This window comes from Schistocerca piceifrons, chromosome 2, assembly GCF_021461385.2.
Source record: "Schistocerca piceifrons isolate TAMUIC-IGC-003096 chromosome 2, iqSchPice1.1, whole genome shotgun sequence".
Lineage (NCBI taxonomy): Eukaryota > Metazoa > Arthropoda > Insecta > Orthoptera > Acrididae > Schistocerca > Schistocerca piceifrons.
In genome coordinates this window covers 40327130-40348839 of record NC_060139.1, presented here as the reverse complement: position 1 = coordinate 40348839, position 21710 = coordinate 40327130, and the positions used below count along the sequence as shown (strand labels likewise).

The 21710-nt window shown below is 49.6% G+C and overlaps 44 non-coding genes across 44 annotated transcripts; 14 read left to right on the top strand and 30 right to left on the bottom strand.

Annotated features, from left to right (window-relative positions):
- Positions 1 to 37: 37 nt before the first annotated feature.
- Trnav-aac lies at positions 38 to 110 on the bottom strand. The gene has a single exon. It is a non-coding gene; the product is annotated as a tRNA-Val (tRNA).
- A 158-nt stretch (positions 111 to 268) lies between these two features.
- Trnav-cac lies at positions 269 to 341 on the bottom strand. Its single transcript has one exon. It is a non-coding gene; the product is annotated as a tRNA-Val (tRNA).
- Positions 342 to 743: 402 nt separating this feature from the next.
- Positions 744 to 815, top strand: Trnap-agg. The gene has a single exon. It is a non-coding gene; the product is annotated as a tRNA-Pro (tRNA).
- A 194-nt stretch (positions 816 to 1009) lies between these two features.
- Trnav-aac lies at positions 1010 to 1082 on the bottom strand. Its single transcript has one exon. It is a non-coding gene; the product is annotated as a tRNA-Val (tRNA).
- Positions 1083 to 1240: 158 nt separating this feature from the next.
- Positions 1241 to 1313, bottom strand: Trnav-cac. The gene has a single exon. It is a non-coding gene; the product is annotated as a tRNA-Val (tRNA).
- A 402-nt stretch (positions 1314 to 1715) lies between these two features.
- Positions 1716 to 1787, top strand: Trnap-agg. Its single transcript has one exon. It is a non-coding gene; the product is annotated as a tRNA-Pro (tRNA).
- Positions 1788 to 1981: 194 nt separating this feature from the next.
- Trnav-aac lies at positions 1982 to 2054 on the bottom strand. The gene has a single exon. It is a non-coding gene; the product is annotated as a tRNA-Val (tRNA).
- Positions 2055 to 2212: 158 nt separating this feature from the next.
- Positions 2213 to 2285, bottom strand: Trnav-cac. Its single transcript has one exon. It is a non-coding gene; the product is annotated as a tRNA-Val (tRNA).
- Positions 2286 to 2687: 402 nt separating this feature from the next.
- Positions 2688 to 2759, top strand: Trnap-agg. Its single transcript has one exon. It is a non-coding gene; the product is annotated as a tRNA-Pro (tRNA).
- A 194-nt stretch (positions 2760 to 2953) lies between these two features.
- Trnav-aac lies at positions 2954 to 3026 on the bottom strand. Its single transcript has one exon. It is a non-coding gene; the product is annotated as a tRNA-Val (tRNA).
- Positions 3027 to 3184: 158 nt separating this feature from the next.
- Positions 3185 to 3257, bottom strand: Trnav-cac. The gene has a single exon. It is a non-coding gene; the product is annotated as a tRNA-Val (tRNA).
- A 402-nt stretch (positions 3258 to 3659) lies between these two features.
- On the top strand, positions 3660 to 3731 carry Trnap-agg. The gene has a single exon. It is a non-coding gene; the product is annotated as a tRNA-Pro (tRNA).
- Positions 3732 to 3925: 194 nt separating this feature from the next.
- Trnav-aac lies at positions 3926 to 3998 on the bottom strand. The gene has a single exon. It is a non-coding gene; the product is annotated as a tRNA-Val (tRNA).
- A 158-nt stretch (positions 3999 to 4156) lies between these two features.
- Trnav-cac lies at positions 4157 to 4229 on the bottom strand. Its single transcript has one exon. It is a non-coding gene; the product is annotated as a tRNA-Val (tRNA).
- Positions 4230 to 4631: 402 nt separating this feature from the next.
- On the top strand, positions 4632 to 4703 carry Trnap-agg. Its single transcript has one exon. It is a non-coding gene; the product is annotated as a tRNA-Pro (tRNA).
- Positions 4704 to 4897: 194 nt separating this feature from the next.
- On the bottom strand, positions 4898 to 4970 carry Trnav-aac. The gene has a single exon. It is a non-coding gene; the product is annotated as a tRNA-Val (tRNA).
- A 158-nt stretch (positions 4971 to 5128) lies between these two features.
- On the bottom strand, positions 5129 to 5201 carry Trnav-cac. The gene has a single exon. It is a non-coding gene; the product is annotated as a tRNA-Val (tRNA).
- A 402-nt stretch (positions 5202 to 5603) lies between these two features.
- On the top strand, positions 5604 to 5675 carry Trnap-agg. The gene has a single exon. It is a non-coding gene; the product is annotated as a tRNA-Pro (tRNA).
- Positions 5676 to 5869: 194 nt separating this feature from the next.
- Positions 5870 to 5942, bottom strand: Trnav-aac. Its single transcript has one exon. It is a non-coding gene; the product is annotated as a tRNA-Val (tRNA).
- Positions 5943 to 6100: 158 nt separating this feature from the next.
- Trnav-cac lies at positions 6101 to 6173 on the bottom strand. Its single transcript has one exon. It is a non-coding gene; the product is annotated as a tRNA-Val (tRNA).
- A 402-nt stretch (positions 6174 to 6575) lies between these two features.
- Trnap-agg lies at positions 6576 to 6647 on the top strand. The gene has a single exon. It is a non-coding gene; the product is annotated as a tRNA-Pro (tRNA).
- Positions 6648 to 6841: 194 nt separating this feature from the next.
- On the bottom strand, positions 6842 to 6914 carry Trnav-aac. The gene has a single exon. It is a non-coding gene; the product is annotated as a tRNA-Val (tRNA).
- A 158-nt stretch (positions 6915 to 7072) lies between these two features.
- Positions 7073 to 7145, bottom strand: Trnav-cac. Its single transcript has one exon. It is a non-coding gene; the product is annotated as a tRNA-Val (tRNA).
- Positions 7146 to 7547: 402 nt separating this feature from the next.
- Trnap-agg lies at positions 7548 to 7619 on the top strand. Its single transcript has one exon. It is a non-coding gene; the product is annotated as a tRNA-Pro (tRNA).
- A 194-nt stretch (positions 7620 to 7813) lies between these two features.
- Positions 7814 to 7886, bottom strand: Trnav-aac. The gene has a single exon. It is a non-coding gene; the product is annotated as a tRNA-Val (tRNA).
- Positions 7887 to 8044: 158 nt separating this feature from the next.
- Trnav-cac lies at positions 8045 to 8117 on the bottom strand. The gene has a single exon. It is a non-coding gene; the product is annotated as a tRNA-Val (tRNA).
- Positions 8118 to 8519: 402 nt separating this feature from the next.
- Positions 8520 to 8591, top strand: Trnap-agg. The gene has a single exon. It is a non-coding gene; the product is annotated as a tRNA-Pro (tRNA).
- A 194-nt stretch (positions 8592 to 8785) lies between these two features.
- Trnav-aac lies at positions 8786 to 8858 on the bottom strand. The gene has a single exon. It is a non-coding gene; the product is annotated as a tRNA-Val (tRNA).
- Positions 8859 to 9016: 158 nt separating this feature from the next.
- Positions 9017 to 9089, bottom strand: Trnav-cac. Its single transcript has one exon. It is a non-coding gene; the product is annotated as a tRNA-Val (tRNA).
- Positions 9090 to 9491: 402 nt separating this feature from the next.
- Positions 9492 to 9563, top strand: Trnap-agg. The gene has a single exon. It is a non-coding gene; the product is annotated as a tRNA-Pro (tRNA).
- Positions 9564 to 9757: 194 nt separating this feature from the next.
- Positions 9758 to 9830, bottom strand: Trnav-aac. Its single transcript has one exon. It is a non-coding gene; the product is annotated as a tRNA-Val (tRNA).
- Positions 9831 to 9988: 158 nt separating this feature from the next.
- Trnav-cac lies at positions 9989 to 10061 on the bottom strand. The gene has a single exon. It is a non-coding gene; the product is annotated as a tRNA-Val (tRNA).
- A 402-nt stretch (positions 10062 to 10463) lies between these two features.
- Positions 10464 to 10535, top strand: Trnap-agg. Its single transcript has one exon. It is a non-coding gene; the product is annotated as a tRNA-Pro (tRNA).
- Positions 10536 to 10729: 194 nt separating this feature from the next.
- Trnav-aac lies at positions 10730 to 10802 on the bottom strand. Its single transcript has one exon. It is a non-coding gene; the product is annotated as a tRNA-Val (tRNA).
- Positions 10803 to 10960: 158 nt separating this feature from the next.
- On the bottom strand, positions 10961 to 11033 carry Trnav-cac. The gene has a single exon. It is a non-coding gene; the product is annotated as a tRNA-Val (tRNA).
- A 402-nt stretch (positions 11034 to 11435) lies between these two features.
- Trnap-agg lies at positions 11436 to 11507 on the top strand. The gene has a single exon. It is a non-coding gene; the product is annotated as a tRNA-Pro (tRNA).
- A 194-nt stretch (positions 11508 to 11701) lies between these two features.
- On the bottom strand, positions 11702 to 11774 carry Trnav-aac. The gene has a single exon. It is a non-coding gene; the product is annotated as a tRNA-Val (tRNA).
- A 158-nt stretch (positions 11775 to 11932) lies between these two features.
- On the bottom strand, positions 11933 to 12005 carry Trnav-cac. The gene has a single exon. It is a non-coding gene; the product is annotated as a tRNA-Val (tRNA).
- A 402-nt stretch (positions 12006 to 12407) lies between these two features.
- Positions 12408 to 12479, top strand: Trnap-agg. The gene has a single exon. It is a non-coding gene; the product is annotated as a tRNA-Pro (tRNA).
- A 194-nt stretch (positions 12480 to 12673) lies between these two features.
- Trnav-aac lies at positions 12674 to 12746 on the bottom strand. Its single transcript has one exon. It is a non-coding gene; the product is annotated as a tRNA-Val (tRNA).
- Positions 12747 to 12904: 158 nt separating this feature from the next.
- Trnav-cac lies at positions 12905 to 12977 on the bottom strand. Its single transcript has one exon. It is a non-coding gene; the product is annotated as a tRNA-Val (tRNA).
- A 402-nt stretch (positions 12978 to 13379) lies between these two features.
- On the top strand, positions 13380 to 13451 carry Trnah-aug. The gene has a single exon. It is a non-coding gene; the product is annotated as a tRNA-His (tRNA).
- A 194-nt stretch (positions 13452 to 13645) lies between these two features.
- Trnav-aac lies at positions 13646 to 13718 on the bottom strand. Its single transcript has one exon. It is a non-coding gene; the product is annotated as a tRNA-Val (tRNA).
- A 158-nt stretch (positions 13719 to 13876) lies between these two features.
- Trnav-cac lies at positions 13877 to 13949 on the bottom strand. The gene has a single exon. It is a non-coding gene; the product is annotated as a tRNA-Val (tRNA).
- Positions 13950 to 21710: the final 7761 nt, after the last annotated feature.

The window sequence follows — 21710 nt, the reverse complement described above, 5'->3', positions numbered from 1 at the left end:
TGCATGTTAGTAAGTCTCGATTAAAGTGATGAAAAAGTGTTTCCGCCCGGGATCGAACCGGGGACCTTCTGCGTGTTAGGCAGACGTGATAACCGCTACACCACGGAAACTGTTTGTGTGCACCTTACTTCACAGACAACTTGTAATGATGTTGCCATCGTAACTAAAAAATTCAATAAATGTGGTACTTGCAAAACGAAGGGACATGCGGCAGATCCACACACGAAGTGGCTCATTGGAGGACAATACGACATAGGCAGGAAAATACTGTTCCCGCCCGGGATCGAACCGGGGACCTTCTGCGTGTGAAGCAGACGTGATAACCGCTACACTACGGAAACGACGGACACGACGAGTCCATCCTTGTTCACTCAAACTTGCCTCAGCCTTTCTCTCGTCAGCGAATGCACACACGACAGTTCTTTTGTCAGCCTGGAACCCATCACAGCCGAGGGCTCAAGAAGTCTTCGGGGTGCTCGAGAGGGTGTCTGCCGTAGCACCCCTAACGAGATAGCGGCGTTTCGCGCAGTCGTTATTGCAAGTCATATCAGCAAAAGCAATCACTTTCTTAGCAGCAGGCAGTGCGAGCCCAGCGGCAGCTCTACATGAAGGTACCAATAGCCCAGGAAGGCCGCCGACCGCGGGAATTCGCGCCGCCCCCATCCCGCCAGCGTACACGAGACTTCCAGGGCACCCTGGACGACATCGAGGGACTGGAATAATTGGCAATCGCCGTGTCACAGGGCTCGTTGGTCTAGGGGTATGATTCCTGCTTAGGGTGCAGGAGGTCCCGGGTTCAAATCCCGGACGAGCCCGAGCGTTTTGTGCAAACTGATCGCACGTCAGTGGCTGAGTCAGCGCAAAAAGCTCGCCGTCAATATCAAATGAATTTCTTATTCGATGTGAGCAATTGACACTCTGGTCCGACGCGTGAAGGCGATTACGAAGGTTTCGGGTACAGATGGTAGCAGATGCATGTTAGTAAGTCTCGATTAAAGTGATGAAAAAGTGTTTCCGCCCGGGATCGAACCGGGGACCTTCTGCGTGTTAGGCAGACGTGATAACCGCTACACCACGGAAACTGTTTGTGTGCACATTACTTCACAGACAACTTGTAGTGATGTTGCCATCGTAACTAAAAAATTCAATAAATGTGGTACTTGCAAAACGAAGGGACATGCGGCAGATCCACACACGAAGTGGCTCATTGGAGGACAATACGACATAGGCAGGAAAATACTGTTCCCGCCCGGGATCGAACCGGGGACCTTCTGCGTGTGAAGCAGACGTGATAACCGCTACACTACGGAAACGACGGACACGACGAGTCCATCCTTGTTCACTCAAACTTGCCTCAGCCTTTCTCTCGTCAGCGAATGCACACACGACAGTTCTTTTGTCAGCCTGGAACCCATCACAGCCGAGGGCTCAAGAAGTCTTCGGGGTGCTCGAGAGGGTGTCTGCCGTAGCACCCCTAACGAGATAGCGGCGTTTCGCGCAGTCGTTATTGCAAGTCATATCAGCAAAAGCAATCACTTTCTTAGCAGCAGGCAGTGCGAGCCCAGCGGCAGCTCTACATGAAGGTACCAATAGCCCAGGAAGGCCGCCGACCGCGGGAATTCGCGCCGCCCCCATCCCGCCAGCGTACACGAGACTTCCAGGGCACCCTGGACGACATCGAGGGACTGGAATAATTGGCAATCGCCGTGTCACAGGGCTCGTTGGTCTAGGGGTATGATTCCAGCTTAGGGTGCAGGAGGTCCCGGGTTCAAATCCCGGACGAGCCCGAGCGTTTTGTGCAAACTGATCGCACGTCAGTGGCTAAGTCAGCGCAAAAAGCTCGCCGTCAATATCAAATGAATTTCTTATTCGATGTGAGCAATTGACACTCTGGTCCGACGCGTGAAGGCGATTACGAAGGTTTCGGGTACAGATGGTAGCAGATGCATGTTAGTGAGTCTCGATTAAAGTGATGAAAAAGGGTTTCCGACCGGTATCGAACCGGGGACCTTCTGCGTGTTAGGCAGACGTGATAACCGCTACACCACGGAAACTGTTTGTGTGCACCTTACTTCACAGACAACTTGTAGTGATGTTGCCATCGTAACTAAAAAATTCAATAAATGTGGTTCTTGCAAAACGATGGGACATGCGGCAGATCCACACACGAAGTGGCTCATTGGAGGACAATACGACTTAGGCAGGAATATACTGTTCCCGTCCGGGATCGAACCGGGGACCTTCTGCGTGTGAAGCAGACGTGATAACCGCTACACTACGGAAACGACGGACCCGACGAGTCCATCCTTGTTCACTCAAACTTGCCTCAGCCTTTCTCTCGTCAGCGAATGCACACACGGCAGTTCTTTTGTCAGCCTGGAACCCATCACAGCCGAGGGCTCAAGAAGTCTTCGGGGTGCTCGAGAGGGTGTCTGCCGTAGCACCCCTAACGAGATAGCGGCGTTTCGCGCAGTCGTTATTGCAAGTCATATCAGCAAAAGCAATCACTTTCTTAGCAGCAGGCAGTGCGAGCCCAGCGGCAGCTCTACATGAAGGTACCAATAGCCCAGGAAGGCCGCCGACCGCGGGAATTCGCGCCGCCCCCATCCCGCCAGCGTACACGAGACTTCCAGGGCACCCTGGACGACATCGAGGGACTGGAATAATTGGCAATCGCCGTGTCACAGGGCTCGTTGGTGTAGGGGTATGATTCCTGCTTAGGGTGCAGGAGGTCCCGGGTTCAAATCCCGGACGAGCCCGAGCGTTTTGTGCAAACTGATCGCACGTCAGTGGCTGAGTCAGCGCAAAAAGCTCGCCGTCAATATCAAATGAATTTCTTATTCGATGTGAGCAATTGACACTCTGGTCCGACGCGTGAAGGCGATTACGAAGGTTTCGGGTACAGATGGTAGCAGATGCATGTTAGTAAGTCTCGATTAAAGTGATGAAAAAGTGTTTCCGCCCGGGATCGAACCGGGGACCTTCTGCGTGTTAGGCAGACGTGATAACCGCTACACCACGGAAACTGTTTGTGTGCACCTTACTTCACAGACAACTTGTAGTGATGTTGCCATCGTAACTAAAAAATTCAATAAATGTGGTACTTGCAAAACGAAGGGACATGCGGCAGATCCACACACGAAGTGGCTCATTGGAGGACAATACGACATAGGCAGGAAAATACTGTTCCCGCCCGGGATTGAACCGGGGACCTTCTGCGTGTGAAGCAGTCGTGATAACCGCTACACTACGGAAACGACGGACACGACGAGTCCATCCTTGTTCACTCAAACTTGCCTCAGCCTTTCTCTCGTCAGCGAATGCACACACGACAGTTCTTTTGTCAGCCTGGAACCCATCACAGCCGAGGGCTCAAGAAGTCTTCGGGGTGCTCGAGAGGGTGTCTGCCGTAGCACCCCTAACGAGATAGCGGCGTTTCGCGCAGTCGTTATTGCAAGTCATATCAGCAAAAGCAATCACTTTCTTAGCAGCAGGCAGTGCGAGCCCAGCGGCAGCTCTACATGAAGGTACCAATAGCCCAGGAAGGCCGCCGACCGCGGGAATTCGCGCCGCCCCCATCCCGCCAGCGTACACGAGACTTCCAGGGCACCCTGGACGACATCGAGGGACTGGAATAATTGGCAATCGCCGTGTCACAGGGCTCGTTGGTCTAGGAGTATGATTCCTGCTTAGGGTGCAGGAGGACCCGGGTTCAAATCCCGGACGAGCCCGAGCGTTTTGTGCAAACTGATCGCACGTCAGTGGCTGAGTCAGCGCAAAAAGCTCGCCGTCAATATCAAATGAATTTCTTATTCGATGTGAGCAATTGACACTCTGGTCCGACGCGTGAAGGCGATTACGAAGGTTTCGGGTACAGATGGTAGCAGATGCATGTTAGTAAGTCTCGATTAAAGTGATGAAAAATTGTTTCCGCCCGGGATCGAACCGGGGACCTTCTGCGTGTTAGGCAGACGTGATAACCGCTACACCACGGAAACTGTTTGTGTGCACCTTACTTCACAGACAACTTGTAGTGATGTTGCCATCGTAACTAAAAAATTCAATAAATGTGGTACTTGCAAAACGAAGGGACATGCGGCAGATCCACACACGAAGTGGCTCATTGGAGGACAATACGACATAGGCAGGAAAATACTGTTCCCGCCCGGGATCGAACCGGGGACCTTCTGCGTGTGAAGCAGACGTGATAACCGCTACACTACGGAAACGACGGACACGACGAGTCCATCCTTGTTCACTCAAACTTGCCTCAGCCTTTCTCTCGTCAGCGAATGCACACACGACAGTTCTTTTGTCAGCCTGGAACCCATCACAGCCGAGGGCTCAAGAAGTCTTCGGGGTGCTCGAGAGGGTGTCTGCCGTAGCACCCCTAACGAGATAGCGGCGTTTCGCGCAGTCGTTATTGCAAGTCATATCAGCAAAAGCAATCACTTTCTTAGCAGCAGGCAGTGCGAGCCCAGCGGCAGCTCTACATGAAGGTACCAATAGCCCAGGAAGGCCGCCGACCGCGGGAATTCGCGCCGCCCCCATCCCGCCAGCGTACACGAGACTTCCAGGGCACCCTGGACGACATCGAGGGACTGGAATAATTGGCAATCGCCGTGTCACAGGGCTCGTTGGTCTAGGGGTATGATTCCTGCTTAGGGTGCAGGAGGTCCCGGGTTCAAATCCCGGACGAGCCCGAGCGTTTTGTGCAAACTGATCGCACGTCAGTGGCTGAGTCAGCGCAAAAAGCTCGCCGTCAATATCAAATGAATTTCTTATTCGATGTGAGCAATTGACACTCTGGTCCGACGCGTGAAGGCGATTACGAAGGTTTCGGGTACAGATGGTAGCAGATGCATGTTAGTAAGTCTCGATTAAAGTGATGAAAAAGTGTTTCCGCCCGGGATCGAACCGGGGACCTTCTGCGTGTTAGGCAGACGTGATAACCGCTACACCACGGAAACTGTTTGTGTGCACCTTACTTCACAGACAACTTGTAGTGATGTTGCCATCGTAACTAAAAAATTCAATAAATGTGGTACTTGCAAAACGAAGGGACATGCGGCAGATCCACACACGAAGTGGCTCATTGGAGGACAATACGACATAGGCAGGAAAATACTGTTCCCGCCCGGGATCGAACCGGGGACCTTCTGCGTGTGAAGCAGACGTGATAACCGCTACACTACGGAAACGACGGACACGACGAGTCCATCCTTGTTCACTCAAACTTGCCTCAGCCTTTCTCTCGTCAGCGAATGCACACACGACAGTTCTTTTGTCAGCCTGGAACCCATCACAGCCGAGGGCTCAAGAAGTCTTCGGGGTGCTCGAGAGGGTGTCTGCCGTAGCACCCCTAACGAGATAGCGGCGTTTCGCGCAGTCGTTATTGCAAGTCATATCAGCAAAAGCAATCACTTTCTTAGCAGCAGGCAGTGCGAGCCCAGCGGCAGCTCTACATGAAGGTACCAATAGCCCAGGAAGGCCGCCGACCGCGGGAATTCGCGCCGCCCCCATCCCGCCAGCGTACACGAGACTTCCAGGGCACCCTGGACGACATCGAGGGACTGGAATAATTGGCAATCGCCGTGTCACAGGGCTCGTTGGTCTAGGGGTATGATTCCAGCTTAGGGTGCAGGAGGTCCCGGGTTCAAATCCCGGACGAGCCCGAGCGTTTTGTGCAAACTGATCGCACGTCAGTGGCTGAGTCAGCGCAAAAAGCTCGCCGTCAATATCAAATGAATTTCTTATTCGATGTGAGCAATTGACACTCTGGTCCGACGCGTGAAGGCGATTACGAAGGTTTCGGGTACAGATGGTAGCAGATGCATGTTAGTAAGTCTCGATTAAAGTGATGAAAAAGTGTTTCCGCCCGGGATCGAACCGGGGACCTTCTGCGTGTTAGGCAGACGTGATAACCGCTACACCACGGAAACTGTTTGTGTGCACCTTACTTCACAGACAACTTGTAGTGATGTTGCCATCGTAACTAAAAAATTCAATAAATGTGGTACTTGCAAAACGAAGGGACATGCGGCAGATCCACACACGAAGTGGCTCATTGGAGGACAATACGACATAGGCAGGAAAATACTGTTCCCGCCCGGGATCGAACCGGGGACCTTCTGCGTGTGAAGCAGACGTGATAACCGCTACACTACGGAAACGACGGACACGACGAGTCCATCCTTGTTCACTCAAACTTGCCTCAGCCTTTCTCTCGTCAGCGAATGCACACACGACAGTTCTTTTGTCAGCCTGGAACCCATCACAGCCGAGGGCTCAAGAAGTCTTCGGGGTGCTCGAGAGGGTGTCTGCCGTAGCACCCCTAACGAGATAGCGGCGTTTCGCGCAGTCGTTATTGCAAGTCATATCAGCAAAAGCAATCACTTTCTTAGCAGCAGGCAGTGCGAGCCCAGCGGCAGCTCTACATGAAGGTACCAATAGCCCAGGAAGGCCGCCGACCGCGGGAATTCGCGCCGCCCCCATCCCGCCAGCGTACACGAGACTTCCAGGGCACCCTGGACGACATCGAGGGACTGGAATAATTGGCAATCGCCGTGTCACAGGGCTCGTTGGTCTAGGGGTATGATTCCTGCTTAGGGTGCAGGGGGTCCCGGGTTCAAATCCCGGACGAGCCCGAGCGTTTTGTGCAAACTGATCGCACGTCAGTGGCTGAGTCAGCGCAAAAAGCTCGCCGTCAATATCAAATGAATTTCTTATTCGATGTGAGCAATTGACACTCTGGTCCGACGCGTGAAGGCGATTACGAAGGTTTCGGGTACAGATGGTAGCAGATGCATGTTAGTAAGTCTCGATTAAAGTGATGAAAAAGTGTTTCCGCCCGGGATCGAACCGGGGACCTTCTGCGTGTTAGGCAGACGTGATAACCGCTACACCACGGAAACTGTTTGTGTGCACCTTACTTCACAGACAACTTGTAGTGATGTTGCCATCGTAACTAAAAAATTCAATAAATGTGGTACTTGCAAAACGAAGGGACATGCGGCAGATCCACACACGAAGTGGCTCATTGGAGGACAATACGACATAGGCAGGAAAATACTGTTCCCGCCCGGGATCGAACCGGGGACCTTCTGCGTGTGAAGCAGACGTGATAACCGCTACACTACGGAAACGACGGACACGACGAGTCCATCCTTGTTCACTCAAACTTGCCTCAGCCTTTCTCTCGTCAGCGAATGCACACACGACAGTTCTTTTGTCAGCCTGGAACCCATCACAGCCGAGGGCTCAAGAAGTCTTCGGGGTGCTCGAGAGGGTGTCTGCCGTAGCACCCCTAACGAGATAGCGGCGTTTCGCGCAGTCGTTATTGCAAGTCATATCAGCAAAAGCAATCACTTTCTTAGCAGCAGGCAGTGCGAGCCCAGCGGCAGCTCTACATGAAGGTACCAATAGCCCAGGAAGGCCGCCGACCGCGGGAATTCGCGCCGCCCCCATCCCGCCAGCGTACACGAGACTTCCAGGGCACCCTGGACGACATCGAGGGACTGGAATAATTGGCAATCGCCGTGTCACAGGGCTCGTTGGTCTAGGGGTATGATTCCAGCTTAGGGTGCAGGAGGTCCCGGGTTCAAATCCCGGACGAGCCCGAGCGTTTTGTGCAAACTGATCGCACGTCAGTGGCTGAGTCAGCGCAAAAAGCTCGCCGTCAATATCAAATGAATTTCTTATTCGATGTGAGCAATTGACACTCTGGTCCGACGCGTGAAGGCGATTACGAAGGTTTCGGGTACAGATGGTAGCAGATGCATGTTAGTAAGTCTCGATTAAAGTGATGAAAAAGTGTTTCCGCCCGGGATCGAACCGGGGACCTTCTGCGTGTTAGGCAGACGTGATAACCGCTACACCACGGAAACTGTTTGTGTGCACCTTACTTCACAGACAACTTGTAGTGATGTTGCCATCGTAACTAAAAAATTCAATAAATGTGGTACTTGCAAAACGAAGGGACATGCGGCAGATCCACACACGAAGTGGCTCATTGGAGGACAATACGACATAGGCAGGAAAATACTGTTCCCGCCCGGGATCGAACCGGGGACCTTCTGCGTGTGAAGCAGACGTGATAACCGCTACACTACGGAAACGACGGACCCGACGAGTCCATCCTTGTTCACTCAAACTTGCCTCAGCCTTTCTCTCGTCAGCGAATGCACACACGACAGTTCTTTTGTCAGCCTGGAACCCATCACAGCCGAGGGCTCAAGAAGTCTTCGGGGTGCTCGAGAGGGTGTCTGCCGTAGCACCCCTAACGAGATAGCGGCGTTTCGCGCAGTCGTTATTGCAAGTCATATCAGCAAAAGCAATCACTTTCTTAGCAGCAGGCAGTGCGAGCCCAGCGGCAGCTCTACATGAAGGTACCAATAGCCCAGGAAGGCCGCCGACCGCGGGAATTCGCGCCGCCCCCATCCCGCCAGCGTACACGAGACTTCCAGGGCACCCTGGACGACATCGAGGGACTGGAATAATTGGCAATCGCCGTGTCACAGGGCTTGTTGGTCTAGGGGTATGATTCCAGCTTAGGGTGCAGGAGGTCCCGGGTTCAAATCCCGGACGAGCCCGAGCGTTTTGTGCAAACTGATCGCACGTCAGTGGCTGAGTCAGCGCAAAAAGCTCGCCGTCAATATCAAATGAATTTCTTATTCGATGTGAGCAATTGACACTCTGGTCCGACGCGTGTAGGCGATTACGAAGGTTTCGGGTACAGATGGTAGCAGATGCATGTTAGTAAGTCTCGATTAAAGTGATGAAAAAGTGTTTCCGCCCGGGATCGAACCGGGGACCTTCTGCGTGTTAGGCAGACGTGATAACCGCTACACCACGGAAACTGTTTGTGTGCACCTTACTTCACAGACAACTTGTAGTGATGTTGCCATCGTAACTAAAAAATTCAATAAATGTGGTACTTGCAAAACGAAGGGACATGCGGCAGATCCACACACGAAGTGGCTCATTGGAGGACAATACGACATAGGCAGGAAAATACTGTTCCCGCCCGGGATCGAACCGGGGACCTTCTGCGTGTGAAGCAGACGTGATAACCGCTACACTACGGAAACGACGGACACGACGAGTCCATCCTTGTTCACTCAAACTTGCCTCAGCCTTTCTCTCGTCAGCGAATGCACACACGACAGTTCTTTTGTCAGCCTGGAACCCATCACAGCCGAGGGCTCAAGAAGTCTTCGGGGTGCTCGAGAGGGTGTCTGCCGTAGCACCCCTAACGAGATAGCGGCGTTTCGCGCAGTCGTTATTGCAAGTCATATCAGCAAAAGCAATCACTTTCTTAGCAGCAGGCAGTGCGAGCCCAGCGGCAGCTCTACATGAAGGTACCAATAGCCCAGGAAGGCCGCCGACCGCGGGAATTCGCGCCGCCCCCATCCCGCCAGCGTACACGAGACTTCCAGGGCACCCTGGACGACATCGAGGGACTGGAATAATTGGCAATCGCCGTGTCACAGGGCTCGTTGGTCTAGGGGTATGATTCCTGCTTAGGGTGCAGGAGGTCCCGGGTTCAAATCCCGGACGAGCCCGAGCGTTTTGTGCAAACTGATCGCACGTCAGTGGCTGAGTCAGCGCAAAAAGCTCGCCGTCAATATCAAATGAATTTCTTATTCGATGTGAGCAATTGACACTCTGGTCCGACGCGTGAAGGCGATTACGAAGGTTTCGGGTACAGATGGTAGCAGATGCATGTTAGTAAGTCTCGATTAAAGTGATGAAAAAGTGTTTCCGCCCGGGATCGAACCGGGGACCTTCTGCGTGTTAGGCAGACGTGATAACCGCTACACCACGGAAACTGTTTGTGTGCACCTTACTTCACAGACAACTTGTAGTGATGTTGCCATCGTAACTAAAAAATTCAATAAATGTGGTACTTGCAAAACGAAGGGACATGCGGCAGATCCACACACGAAGTGGCTCATTGGAGGACAATACGACATAGGCAGGAAAATACTGTTCCCGCCCGGGATCGAACCGGGGACCTTCTGCGTGTGAAGCAGACGTGATAACCGCTACACTACGGAAACGACGGACACGACGAGTCCATCCTTGTTCACTCAAACTTGCCTCAGCCTTTCTCTCGTCAGCGAATGCACACACGACAGTTCTTTTGTCAGCCTGGAACCCATCACAGCCGAGGGCTCAAGAAGTCTTCGGGGTGCTCGAGAGGGTGTCTGCCGTAGCACCCCTAACGAGATAGCGGCGTTTCGCGCAGTCGTTATTGCAAGTCATATCAGCAAAAGCAATCACTTTCTTAGCAGCAGGCAGTGCGAGCCCAGCGGCAGCTCTACATGAAGGTACCAATAGCCCAGGAAGGCCGCCGACCGCGGGAATTCGCGCCGCCCCCATCCCGCCAGCGTACACGAGACTTCCAGGGCACCCTGGACGACATCGAGGGACTGGAATAATTGGCAATCGCCGTGTCACAGGGCTCGTTGGTCTAGGGGTATGATTCCAGCTTAGGGTGCAGGAGGTCCCGGGTTCAAATCCCGGACGAGCCCGAGCGTTTTGTGCAAACTGATCGCACGTCAGTGGCTGAGTCAGCGCAAAAAGCTCGCCGTCAATATCAAATGAATTTCTTATTCGATGTGAGCAATTGACACTCTGGTCCGACGCGTGAAGGCGATTACGAAGGTTTCGGGTACAGATGGTAGCAGATGCATGTTAGTAAGTCTCGATTAAAGTGATGAAAAAGTGTTTCCGCCCGGGATCGAACCGGGGACCTTCTGCGTGTTAGGCAGACGTGATAACCGCTACACCACGGAAACTGTTTGTGTGCACCTTACTTCACAGACAACTTGTAGTGATGTTGCCATCGTAACTAAAAAATTCAATAAATGTGGTACTTGCAAAACGAAGGGACATGCGGCAGATCCACACACGAAGTGGCTCATTGGAGGACAATACGACATAGGCAGGAAAATACTGTTCCCGCCCGGGATCGAACCGGGGACCTTCTGCGTGTGAAGCAGACGTGATAACCGCTACACTACGGAAACGACGGACCCGACGAGTCCATCCTTGTTCACTCAAACTTGCCTCAGCCTTTCTCTCGTCAGCGAATGCACACACGACAGTTCTTTTGTCAGCCTGGAACCCATCACAGCCGAGGGCTCAAGAAGTCTTCGGGGTGCTCGAGAGGGTGTCTGCCGTAGCACCCCTAACGAGATAGCGGCGTTTCGCGCAGTCGTTATTGCAAGTCATATCAGCAAAAGCAATCACTTTCTTAGCAGCAGGCAGTGCGAGCCCAGCGGCAGCTCTACATGAAGGTACCAATAGCCCAGGAAGGCCGCCGACCGCGGGAATTCGCGCCGCCCCCATCCCGCCAGCGTACACGAGACTTCCAGGGCACCCTGGACGACATCGAGGGACTGGAATAATTGGCAATCGCCGTGTCACAGGGCTTGTTGGTCTAGGGGTATGATTCCAGCTTAGGGTGCAGGAGGTCCCGGGTTCAAATCCCGGACGAGCCCGAGCGTTTTGTGCAAACTGATCGCACGTCAGTGGCTGAGTCAGCGCAAAAAGCTCGCCGTCAATATCAAATGAATTTCTTATTCGATGTGAGCAATTGACACTCTGGTCCGACGCGTGTAGGCGATTACGAAGGTTTCGGGTACAGATGGTAGCAGATGCATGTTAGTAAGTCTCGATTAAAGTGATGAAAAAGTGTTTCCGCCCGGGATCGAACCGGGGACCTTCTGCGTGTTAGGCAGACGTGATAACCGCTACACCACGGAAACTGTTTGTGTGCACCTTACTTCACAGACAACTTGTAGTGATGTTGCCATCGTAACTAAAAAATTCAATAAATGTGGTACTTGCAAAACGAAGGGACATGCGGCAGATCCACACACGAAGTGGCTCATTGGAGGACAATACGACATAGGCAGGAAAATACTGTTCCCGCCCGGGATCGAACCGGGGACCTTCTGCGTGTGAAGCAGACGTGATAACCGCTACACTACGAAAACGACGGACACGACGAGTCCATCCTTGTTCACTCAAACTTGCCTCAGCCTTTCTCTCGTCAGCGAATGCACACACGACAGTTCTTTTGTCAGCCTGGAACCCATCACAGCCGAGGGCTCAAGAAGTCTTCGGGGTGCTCGAGAGGGTGTCTGCCGTAGCACCCCTAACGAGATAGCGGCGTTTCGCGCAGTCGTTATTGCAAGTCATATCAGCAAAAGCAATCACTTTCTTAGCAGCAGGCAGTGCGAGCCCAGCGGCAGCTCTACATGAAGGTACCAATAGCCCAGGAAGGCCGCCGACCGCGGGAATTCGCGCCGCCCCCATCCCGCCAGCGTACACGAGACTTCCAGGGCACCCTGGACGACATCGAGGGACCGGAATAATTGGCAATCGCCGTGTCACAGGGCTCGTTGGTCTAGGGGTATGATTCCAGCTTAGGGTGCAGGAGGTCCCGGGTTCAAATCCCGGACAAGCCCGAGCGTTTTGTGCAAACTGATCGCACGTCAGTGGCTGAGTCAGCGCAAAAAGCTCGCCGTCAATATCAAATGAATTTCTTATTCGATGTGAGCAATTGACACTCTGGTCCGACGCGTGAAGGCGATTACGAAGGTTTCGGGTACAGATGGTAGCAGATGCATGTTAGTAAGTCTCGATTAAAGTGATGAAAAAGTGTTTCCGCCCGGGATCGAACCGGGGACCTTCTGCGTGTTAGGCAGACGTGATAACCGCTACACCACGGAAACTGTTTGTGTGCACCTTACTTCACAGACAACTTGTAGTGATGTTGCCATCGTAACTAAAAAATTCAATAAATGTGGTACTTGCAAAACGAAGGGACATGCGGCAGATCCACACACGAAGTGGCTCATTGGAGGACAATACGACATAGGCAGGAAAATACTGTTCCCGCCCGGGATCGAACCGGGGACCTTCTGCGTGTGAAGCAGACGTGATAACCGCTACACTACGGAAACGACGGACACGACGAGTCCATCCTTGTTCACTCAAACTTGCCTCAGCCTTTCTCTCGTCAGCGAATGCACACACGACAGTTCTTTTGTCAGCCTGGAACCCATCACAGCCGAGGGCTCAAGAAGTCTTCGGGGTGCTCGAGAGGGTGTCTGCCGTAGCACCCCTAACGAGATAGCGGCGTTTCGCGCAGTCGTTATTGCAAGTCATATCAGCAAAAGCAATCACTTTCTTAGCAGCAGGCAGTGCGAGCCCAGCGGCAGCTCTACATGAAGGTACCAATAGCCCAGGAAAGCCGCCGACCGCGGGAATTCGCGCCGCCCCCATCCCGCCAGCGTACACGAGACTTCCAGGGCACCCTGGACGACATCGAGGGACTGGAATAATTGGCAATCGCCGTGTCACAGGGCTCGTTGGTGTAGGGGTATGATTCCTGCTTATGGTGCAGGAGGTCCCGGGTTCAAATCCCGGACGAGCCCGAGCGTTTTGTGCAAACTGATCGCACGTCAGTGGCTGAGTCAGCGCAAAAAGCTCGCCGTCAATATCAAATGAATTTCTTATTCGACGTGAGCAATTGACACTCTGGTCCGACGCGTGAAGGCGATTACGAAGGTTTCGGGTACAGATGGTAGCAGATGCATGTTAGTGAGTCTCGATTAAAGTGATGAAAAAGTGTTTCCGCCCGGGATCGAACCGGGGACCTTCTGCGTGTTAGGCAGACGTGATAACCGCTACACCACGGAAACTGTTTGTGTGCACCTTACTTCACAGACAACTTGTAGTGATGTTGCCATCGTAACTAAAAAATTCAATAAATGTGGTTCTTGCAAAACGAAGGGACATGCGGCAGATCCACACACGAAGTGGCTCATTGGAGGACAATACGACATAGGCAGGAAAATACTGTTCCCGCCCGGGATCGAACCGGGGACCTTCTGCGTGTGAAGCAGACGTGATAACCGCTACACTACGGAAACGACGGACACGACGAGTCCATCCTTGTTCACTCAAACTTGCCTCAGCCTTTCTCTCGTCAGCGAATGCACACACGACAGTTCTTTTGTCAGCCTGGAACCCATCACAGCCGAGGGCTCAAGAAGTCTTCGGGGTGCTCGAGAGGGTGTCTGCCGTAGCACCCCTAACGAGATAGCGGCGTTTCGCGCAGTCGTTATTGCAAGTCATATCAGCAAAAGCAATCACTTTCTTAGCAGCAGGCAGTGCGAGCCCAGCGGCAGCTCTACATGAAGGTACCAATAGCCCAGGAAGGCCGCCGACCGCGGGAATTCGCGCCGCCCCCATCCCGCTAGCGTACACGAGACTTCCAGGGCACCCTGGACGACATCGAGGGACTGGAATAATTGGCAATCGCCGTGTCACAGGGCTCGTTGGTTTCTGGCTTTAGCCGTCGCCGCGGTCGGACGTGCTTGTTGCTTGCTCCGCACACGCTAGCGCAATCGTCGGTGTTTTGTGTTTACGTACAGCTGTCTGTGCATTTTCGTAGTGTTATTGCATTTGGTGGTCCTGATAAGTGTTTTTGAAGTGTTATTGTCCATTCTCCGTTTCGTTCTTCGTCGCGATTTCGGTTTGTACCGGAATTTCGTCGGCACGGAAGAACATGTCTGACACCGTCAGGAAGAATACGTTAGTCTTCTCGTTCGAGAAGGAAACCCGGCTGGTCCAACCCACTGCACTGGAGATCCATGACTGGCTCACAGAGGTAATCTGTATCAATTCTGACTCTGTTCACACCACGCAGTTAGATGCTGAAAAATACTGTGTTTATGTTAAATTTCTGAATTCCGTGACTGTCGATAAGTTAATTGCAAAATGGGGTAATTCTGTTGAATTTGTTCATCGAGATGGTTCAAAAAGTAATGTTTCTGTACGAAAAGCTGATATCATGTACACCAATGTGAGGATTTTGAACGTTCCTATCGAAGTTGACAATCAGTTGATCAAAGACGCTCTATCTAAATATGGGGAAGTTAAATCCATCTATAACGAAAGATGGTCGAAGCTGTACAAGATACAGTGTTATAATGGCATTAGGTCCGTCGAAATGGAGGTGAAAGCCAATATTCCGTCCCATATATCTGTTGCAGGTCATAAAGCACATGTTGTTTATTCTGGACAGGAGCGTACGTGTAATATTTGTAACGAGACAGGTCATTTCAGACAAGATTGTCCACGCCGTGTTTTTGTCCTCCGGAATAATCTAACACAGCGTCAAAAATTGACACTTAGCGACGTCTTACCAAGCAGCAACTCCCCTCCTTCTGCTAATGACAGTGGTGCAGGTACTTCTACAATGCCCGCTGTAACTAACACAGAGTTCCCACCTCTGCAAGTAATAACAAGTCACCCTTCTGTTCCCGAATGCGATCTTCAGAATAAGAAACGACCGTTGGAGGTGACTGATGACGGCTCGGACGGCGAGTCCTCCCGCAACTCCCCCTCCACCCGCAAACAGAAGCAGTGTGACGCAGATGTGTTAGAGGAAACAGACAGTACATGTATGGAAGTGACGACAGCGGCTCAGACAACCCAACCGCTGTCGGCTGCCGCACAGGTACCAACCGACCACAGAGGCGAAGCAGTAACGGTTGTCGCGGCGACGGACGTGCCGCACTCCGAACCCCATGAGGTGACGGAGCAGAACCGCATTCACGAACTCACCGACCCCCAACCAACCGATTCAGTCAGTGCCCTGGAGTTAGTGCCGGAAGGACAAGGAAGTGGACGACGTGAACAGGACACTGTTGAGGCAGCTTCGGTCTCAACGGTGGGGAAGATAGACAACGCGAAGGACGGCGCGTTGAACCACGATGTCCAAAGACGTAGACTCAAACCGCAACCTAATCTCAAAGCTTCCCGTAACCAAAGCAAACAACAACCTGGACAAGATGACGCAACGGCCAAGAATGTCCTGTATGAAATTATTACGGAAAAACCTAAGGATGTACCTTCAAGTACCATTAGTGATGGAAAGCCCCTCTGCAAAACTAAAACCCGAGAACTTAGGAATACTCCACCAAACTGAGGATCACCATTCAACAAAAAAAAAAAAAAAAAAAAAAAAAAAAAACAAAAAAAAAGGGGAAAAATATCGTTGAACCGCTTTATGTTCTGATTGTCCTATTGTCTTAGTCATTTTTCGGGGGAACCAAACGCAGTGGTTCATGTATTTTCCATACTCATAGGTATTTCTCTGTAGATTATTCTTGCAGGTGCTTGTTGAAGTGGAATATTTTATCCCTTCTAGAAGCGACACAGCTCCCTGTTTTTACCATTATTTTACATTTTTTTTTTATTCCTTTATGTACATTTTTATGTAAACTAAATGTCCCAGGCGTATACTTTTGCAACTATCAATATTAACAGGATTACATCGACGACTAAAATTGCGGCGCTCAAAGAGTACCTATATGAGTCAGGGACGGACATTGTTTTCCTACAAGAAGTTGTACTCACTAACCTTACAGTGCCAGGATATTTGTCTATTTCAAATGTCTCGCTTGACACTAACATAGGGACAGCAATTTTAGTCAGGGAGGGGATCCCTGTCACAGATATTGAAAGATTGGAATCCGGCAGAGCGATAGGTATAAATGTCTTTGGTTTTACTCTTATTAATCTGTATGCCCCTTCCGGCACATCCAATAGAATGGCAAGAGCACAGTTCTTTAAAGACGAGATCATTTATTTATTGCGGAAAAACCCAACGGATCTTATAATCGGCGGTGATTTTAATTGTGTGATCAATAAAAAAGACCAGGTTCCAAATTTTAATAACTGCAATGAATTGAAGCGTTTTGTCACTGTTTTACAGCTTAAAGATGCTTGGGAAATAACGTATCCCACATTTGTGGCTTTCACATATATCGGTCCTCAATCCCGAAGTAGAATTGACAGACTCTACATATCGCAAAGTCTAGTCAGCTCTTTCATTAAAGCGGAGACGACTCCTGTCTACTTTTTTGATCATAGTGCCGTGCTTGCTACCGTCAGCCTTACTGCGCAACCTACTCGTCGTTTCAGAAGTCAATGGCACCTTAACATGTCACTGATGCAGGAAGACGGACTAGAGGAAAGTTTGACAGAAGCGTGGGCGATGTGCCTCCGCTCCGTAAACAGGCATGTCTCAGTACTAGACTGGTGGTGCAACAGGGCAAAGCCTAAACTGCGAAAAGTTCTCATCCATTATGGTGCACAACGATCGAAAGACTTGAAAAATTCCATAGAATTTTATTACACCATGCTGCGAAATCTATACGAGCAGGCAGACACTTCCAACATCCGTCTGGTAGATATCAAGCGAACCAAGGCCAAATTGCTCAGCATTAAAAGACAGCAGATGGAGGGTCTGAAAATAAAATCAAAGGCTAAAACAGTCGTGGAGGATGAACATGCTTCCTTGTACCATCTACTGAGGCACGAAAGAAATAGGAGACGCACCTTCATCGATGGACTTCAGTCTGAAAATGGCGAGACACTCACGACTCAGAGAGACATCGTCAATGCAGTGCACAAGTATTACGAAGACCTATACTTAGTCAGTCCTGTATGTGAAGAGTCCTTCGATGATTACCTTAGTTCCATAGCTCCTCAGGTGTCGGACGAGGAAAACGAAAACCTTCTCGTCGAGTGTCCTAACGAAGAAATCTACAGAACCATCTGCAAGTCTCCTTTGAAGAAATCACCGGGACCGGATGGTTTGCCTGTTGAATTTTATATACGATACTGGCCTTTGATTGGTGACATGTTTACCCGAATCACAAACGAGGTACTTCAGGGAAAACAGATACCTTCTGTTTTTAAAGAGAGTACAATAGTACTCATTCCAAAAACTACTGCAAAAACAAACCTTAATAACTTTCGTCCTATCTCTCTGTTAAACTCTGATTATAAAATCATCGGCAGAATTATAAACAACAGACTCTCACAGCTCGCTACAAAGATAGTAAGCCCATACCAGTCATGTGTTCCTAATAGGAGTATTTTTAAAAGCATAGCTGAATATAGAGATGTAATTGCAATCACTGCTGTGACCAATATCAAATGTGCTATCATGTTTATTGACTTCCAGAAAGCTTTTGATCGTGTGGATCATAGATTCCTTAATGCCACACTGAAGAAAATAGGTTTTAATGAGCGCGTCCTAAGTGTGATTAGAAATATTGCAACAGGAATCAGCGCTTGTATCTCAGTCAACAGCCAGAGGACAAAGCAGATCCAGATCAGGCGTGGCGTGCCTCAAGGCAGCCCCCTCTCAATGCTCCTCTTCGTGCTGTCTTTAGAGCCTTTTCTCCGCAGTGTTCATGTCACCCTGACTGGCCTCACATTATCTGCTCACCGAACTGTTATAAACGCCTATGCCGATGATGTCGGAGTCGTAGTGCGTAATGCCGAAGACATTTCGAAATTGGACATACTAATTAAGAAGTACTGTAGCGTCTCCGGAGCGAGTCTCAACGCAAACAAAAGCAAACTTTTAAACCTACGGGGTTTTCAACACACCACATTAGCCTGGGCGACAAAAGTCACCCAGTGCAAAGCACTGGGAATAACGCTGACGCCTTGTCCATTGAAAATGGCAGCTATCAATTGGAGAAATACGTCAGGACAAATTCTTGGAATAACAAGAGAAAACCTTTCCCGTAATATGAACCAGTTTCAAAGGGTACTTTTCATTAACAACTGCCTCCTCTCCAAAGGTTACTTTACAGCGCAGATCTTCCCGTTACCAAAAATGATTGGAAAACAGATAATGTCTACCATTGCCAGTTATCTGTGGAGAGGTGAAATATTCCGAGTAGCTGCAACAACAGCGACCTTAGATCCCAGGAAAGGAGGTTTAGGTTTAGTTGACATTAGAAATAAGGCGTCTGCACTTTTTATAAAAAGGACCGCCACTATCCTTAGCGACCACGCTGACAGCATTACAACTAAATTATTTGAAGTTGTCAGGCCTGCAAGTCCACAGCCACCGGTGAATGTGCAAAAAATAAATAACCGGCTCCAGCACGTTCGAGTATATTTCGTGGAACTCAGCTATCTTGGCAATGCCATAATCAACTCACGACGGATCACGGCCCGCGATATTCTGTGTCATCGAAGGAAAATGGAGGCGAGAAACAAATTAGAAAGCAAATACCCACATTTTGATTGGGACGCCATATGGGAAAATATTAATATGCATGGTCTTCCATCCGACGTCAAATCAACATGGTATAAAACAGTGAACGGGACCATCAGCACTAATGAAAGGCTACATGCAATCGGCATTAGCGAAACGAATCTATGTCTCAAATGCAAACTGATCGATACGTTAGTGCACAGATTAACGTGCGGTGGGAATCTACAAATCTGTAATTGGATCAGAGAACAACTTGCATTTCTTACGAGGTCTTCGGTAGAAAATTTTCCTCCTGTGACATTCCTCAGGCCTCAGACTCGCTATTTTCCCGCAGCAAAAAACAACTCCGTCCACTGGTTAATGGGACACTATGTGAACTACGTAATTAATCACTTGGGATCTGACAATTCCATTGAGTTTTACGTGAACTTGAAGTTTGCTTTTTATAGAGCCCTGAAATATAAAGATCACAAGAAGAACTACGGCAATATGCTAAAAATAGTATTTGAGCGACTGGGCATTGGTTGACACGCGGCTGAGATAAACACAAATCATTTCTTTAAGCGAATGGACGCTTGTTTTCTAAAAACCAGGAAAAAAAATTACAATTTTCCAGCTTCATATAACCATCAATTATACTCTGCTAACTCAGAAGGCTATTTTGTTCGTTCCACAGCAGAAGCCGAAAAAAAAACAAAAAAACGTTAAAAAAGAAAAAAAAAGAAAAAATTAAGAACAAGAAACAAAAAAAAATCACCATCGTAGGGTACAGATAAGCTTTTTTTTCCGATTTTATTACTAACATGGAAGTCTCATTTCTTTTAATGGAGGAGGATTTTTCTCCTTTTTTTTTATTATTATTATACCTATCAAGAAGACAATAAGGCTATGGCAATAGTGCCTTACCATAACACTTATTTTTTGCATTCAATGAAGTTTCTTCCCTTACAAGAAAAAAAAAGCGAAAATAAAACAAACAAACTAATACAAAAAAAAAAAAAAAAAAGGACATGAGCAACCAAAAATACACAATCAGCATCCATTGCTTCATGATTACTTTTCTGTTACAAAGAGGCATGTTTTTTGTTGTCAAGAAGCAGTGGGAATAATATATATCTACTAAATAAATACCGCAAACGCTACAAGCTATCAGCTTCAATTGCTAATGCCTCAACATGAACTAAATTTTTTGTCTAAAATGAAGGATCAATCGGTTCAGGAGTAGGATGAACACAAAGCATAGCTTCCATACTCCGTCAAGAATATTATAATGAAGCAACTCAGCAACGGGACTGGGGGGAGACATCACGGCCAGGCCTCAAGTCTCAGACCCCTGCCCGTTTTGCCTCCACCTGCCTCATGCTGCTAAGCTTCTATTCTACTTTAAAAAATAAAATAAAAAAAAAGTGGTTAAGGCGTAAAGGGAAAAAAAAAAGATAAAAAAAAGAAGGAAAAAAAAAATCGGCTAGCGCGTTCGGCTGTTAACCGAAAGGTTGGTGGTTCGAGCCCACCCGGGGGCGAAATCGTTTTAACCGGCACCGACGTGAGGACATACGTCAACTTTGTTAGAGATACACAGCTAGTGTGACAATTTGGCTGTGTTTGAAAAAAAAAAAAAAAAAAAAAAGAGCGGTCTAAGGCGCCAGATTTAAGCTCTGGTTCCCGAAGGGGAGCGTGGGTTCGAACCCCACATCTGAAAATGCATTTTAAATATTCCAAAACTACCAATTTCGTACATGCGGGAAAACAAGTAAATTACGCGGGAACAGGTTCCACAGATACTACGAGAAACGGCAGTGACTATGGTGCTTGCCTTGCAAGTCTGATTGTCTGGCGGCCTGAAAGAATGGAAAGCTGTTAGGAGACATGGCTTTCAGCCACGAGGCCCGGAATCGATTCCCGGTAGCCGAACATTCTTTTGTTTGCTGAGTCTTGGTTATTCTCACGGCATTTACGATATCTTTGGGTTGTGGTTTTTGGGGTCCAAGCATCAGGCGAGCAAACGTGAACGAAAGCAGATATGTGCGTAAATGAGTGTCAGGGCAGTAATAAAGGTGGATGAGACGGTGGATCGGGTATTGGACTGCAGACGTGCCACATTGCGTAGCTCGATAGCTGAGTAAGTTAGAGCGTCGTGCTGTGAACACAAAGGCCACGTATTCGACCGCACCAAGTGCCATTTGATTTTTCTCCCCTAAAAGACAATGCTTCCTCCAGCGACACACTGCCAGGTAAATGACAAGCGATCTTCACAAGAAGTAAGGTGTCTACACGTTGCGCGATACTGTCGCCAACGGCCACACCGCGCGTAGTGCAGCGGTTCTCGTCTGTTCACCGGCGTTAGGAATCGTTGGCCGTGGTTAGTACATGGATGCGTGCTCGGCTGGGAACTCGACGTGCTGTTGCCTTCTTTCATTTTGCATTTTTCCTTCGGCTTCGTTGTTGCTTAGCAATAATTATGCGGTCCCGCACGCTGACGCCACTCTTGCCTCTCGGTACACTAAGGGGCGAATCTGTGGCCACAATAAAATGAAAGGTTCTGTCGTGTGTTTGTCGTTTTTTGGTCTCTCCCAGTCGTTTGTCGCGCCTGCCCTCTACATAT